Source organism: Crocodylus porosus, unplaced genomic scaffold (assembly GCF_001723895.1).
Source record: "Crocodylus porosus isolate Cpor-Errol unplaced genomic scaffold, CroPor_comp1, whole genome shotgun sequence".
Classification (NCBI taxonomy): Eukaryota; Metazoa; Chordata; order Crocodylia; family Crocodylidae; genus Crocodylus; species Crocodylus porosus.
In genome coordinates, this window is record NW_017728953.1 from 1,384,030 (window position 1) to 1,387,617 (window position 3,588).

The window sequence follows — 3,588 nt, forward strand, 5'->3', positions numbered from 1 at the left end:
GGACGCCAACACAGCAGGTGCAGGCACGCAGGACCGAGCCTGTGGCCCTTCCCCCTGTGCCGCGCAGCGCCCTGGGCCCACACAGGCCTCCCGCTGCTGACGGATGCGTGGTGACAGGCCGAGCGCCGCGGCCGCCTCGCAGCTCCCACAGCATCAAATATGGATGAGCTGGCATGGCAGAGCTGGCTGGGGCTGGTGGGGGGAGGTGGGGAAGACGTCAGCCAGCTGGATGAGGCCCTAGCTCTCGTTTCTGGGTCTAGCTGGGTCCTGATTCCCCGCTCCCTGGAGCCAGCTGAGCTCCGGCTGGGGGAGGCTTTGACCCTGCAACCACAGCCCCCTCCACTGCAGCCACGACCCCTTCCCACGTGCACAGTGGTGCCTTGGACGTTATCACAGCCGGGGGCTGCCTAGGGGCACGAGCCCCATGCAAGCTCCGTCGACGGGGCTCAGCCCTCTCCACAGTATGGGGTGCCTCTAGATTGACACCTCATGGAGGAGCTCTGCAACCCGGGGCTGGGCAGTCTCCTCCGTGGGCATGAGACCCGAGCTTCGGCGCGGGGCCAGGGCCTGGGCTCTGCATCTGCCCCAGGGCCAGGGGTGAGCAGGGGACCGCAGGCTGGCTCCCCCTCGGGCTTGGCCTTTCCCCTCTCCCAGATGTCCCAGCCCCGAGTCCGCAGCCTGCGGCAGTGCAGGGGGCCAGGCCTCCGCTGCTCTCCTCTCCCAGGGTCCAGCAGCCCTGGCAGCATCGGGGGTCCAGAGGCTCCATCAGGACCCTTCTGGGGCCCATCCTCTGGGAGGGAGGGATGGAGCCCGGTGGTCAAGGGCATGCTGGTTGCCACAGCAACACTTTGTTTTGTTTCCTAGACAACCAAGATGCAGCAGGTCAGGTCCCTGAGGGTGCTGGAGAGCATGGCTTCAAATGGGGGGGGTGGCATGGGAATGACATCCCAGCTTGGTCCCAGGGGTGCAGAAGTCCCCTCTGACCGCCCCCCATGCCTTACCCTGCCAGGGAGGGTAGGGGGTGGAAGACCCTGAGAGCTGGGGCAGAGAGCAATGGAGCAGGGTGCTGCCCCTGGGTGCCGGGAGACCCCTGCCGGCATTGCTGTGGCAGCAAGATTTGGGGGGAGGGGGTCATGTGGTGGTAGGTAGCAGGTCCGGGAAGACCCCACCGTGGCAGCTACCCTATTAACCTGTCACTCCTTCTCTCCCCCCACCTGTCTACATGCTAACCCCACAGAGGTGGATGAGGATCGGGTCCCCAACCCCCTGCTGAAGGTAGGCACCTCCCTGCCCCCTGCAAGGCCCAGGCACCCTGCTGGCAGGAGAGTGCTGGGTGCCTTGGTCAGCCTGGCATGAGCCCTGGGGGGTTTCCAGCACTGTCCCCGGAGCAGCAGTGTGCACACGCATGTGTATGCACAGGCATGCAACGAGAGAAGCACGCGGGTGTTGGGATGACAGGCCATGCCCATTGCAGAGGAGGGTGCATGGGTGCAAGTGGGCTGTATTTCTGGGGAGGGGTGAGGCTAGGAGTGGGTGCCATGGTGCCCAGAGCGTGGCACCGTGTCCTCACCTTGGCCGCTGGGCCGTGTGATCCTTGTGCCAGCCGTGACAGAGCTGTGCCCCCCAGCCCAGAGGTGCCAGCAGGTCCCAGCACAGCCAGGCCCCCCCCAGCTCCATGGTGTGGGCTTTGTGCCCCCCGCCCCCCCCACAGGCACTTGGTGACTCACCTCCCCTTCCTTTCCAGTCGGGCACGTCCATGTCTCCGCGGCAGAGGAAGAAGGTCTCGCGCACCACTCCCACCATGAAAGGTACTGCTCCTGCCCTGGCAGCGCCGCGCACCATGGCCCTGTCCCACGCTGGCACCTCTGGGACACGCTCTGGCCTTCTCGCCCCCTTCTCGGGCTCAGCCCCTGCCCCCGTCTCCTCCTGACTCCATTCTACTCCCACTCAGGCTGGGCTCACCTCGGCAGCCACGGCCCCCATCCTGGAGGGGTGGTTTGCCAGCAGGGGACCCGAAGGGGATTGGAGCTGATGCGGCCAGGAGCGATGTGCTTGTACAGCCCCGAGCGTATTGGCCGCTGCTTTGCATTGCCAGGGCCGTGGTGGGTCCTTGGGAGGGGCAGACGGGGCTGCGGTCAGAGCTGTACGAGCATGTTGTTCCTGGCTCTTCCTTCCCTGCCATCCAGTCTTTCCGGCTCCTGCCAGTGCTGCCTGTGGGGTCCCTGCCACTGTGGCTGCCCCCTTGCACCTCAGTGCCCAGCACATAGCCTGGGGATGTGGGCACCCCCTGGGGACCCTTCCTCTGATCCTTGGCCCTGCAGGAGACAGGTCTGACTGCACCCACATGCCTGGACTTGGGGCTGCCTGGTCCTTCCTGGCTGCAGCAGCAAGAGCCACTAAGGGGCTTGGGAAGAAGGATGGTGCTGAGAGCCGGGACTGCAGCCTCGCGGGCGCCTGGCGCAGGCTTGGCCAGGGGTCTTAAAAGGAAGCCGTAGCCTAAATATTTGGCTGTGAGATGCCGCAGCTGCCAGGAGCCTGTTTGTCTCCTCCCTGCATTCAGGGCCGGGTGGTAGCTGTGGAGCCATAGGCCGTGACGCCCTGGCAGCCATCCCGTGGCTCCGGGTGAGGCAGCACCTAATGCCTGGGCCTGCATTAATATAACAGGCACGGGGGTGGGAGGCCTAGCTGCCCCCACTGTGCCCCTGGCCATCAGCTGTCACCAGCCATGGGGGCAGAGCCCTGCTTTGGGAGGTCCCGGGGGCAAGAGGGGCAGAGAGGTGCACTGGGATGGCTCTGGCTGGGGGAGTAGTGTGGGTGGCTGGGGTGGGGGGGTAGGAGCACCCACTTTAGGCTGCCCCTGGCACCCATCTCCCTTGCAGAGCTGCAGATGATGGTGGAGCATCACCTATGCAAGCAGCAGCAGGAGGAGGAAGAGGAGCCGAGCGCCAAGAACCAGGAGCAGCCCAGCCCAGCCTGCTGCCCGCAGGGCGACACAGACCACAGCCACAGCCCCGGGGGCACCTGCCCCCTGGCCCCAGGCCTGGCCCGGCTGGGAGCCCAGGGGGGAGGCCCGGTGGCACCGGAGGGCAGTGAGTAAAGTGCAGGGTACGGGGCAACTTAGGCGCCAGGGCAGGGGGCACGAGCCCCGAGCACCAGGGCACATGTCCTTCAGGGCAGCCACGCATCTCCGGTCACCCCCAGGCTGCAGAACCAGGGGGCCCTGGGACCAGCTGTCTGGTCCCTGGGACCCTGGGGGGCACTGGCCTTGCTGGGCATGGCGGAGGGGAGCCTGGGGGTGCTCTGTGGTATCCCCGATGGGGGCAGGGGAGGAGTTGGCCCCTGCACAGCACTAAGCTCACACTCCTGCCCCCCCGGTTTTGCAGAGCTGTCAGACGCAGCCGGGGCCACGAGCCAGGCCACGACCAGGCAGGACCAGGCCACGGAGCCACCGGGCTCACCCGCCCTTGTGACGGGCTCCACAGGCCAGAAGGTGCCGACGGCCGAGTAGGTACGAAGTTGGGGGGTCCTTGGCGGTCTAGGTGCAGGGGCTGGGGAGTCCTGGGGAGCAGAGAGCGGATGAGGGTGCCC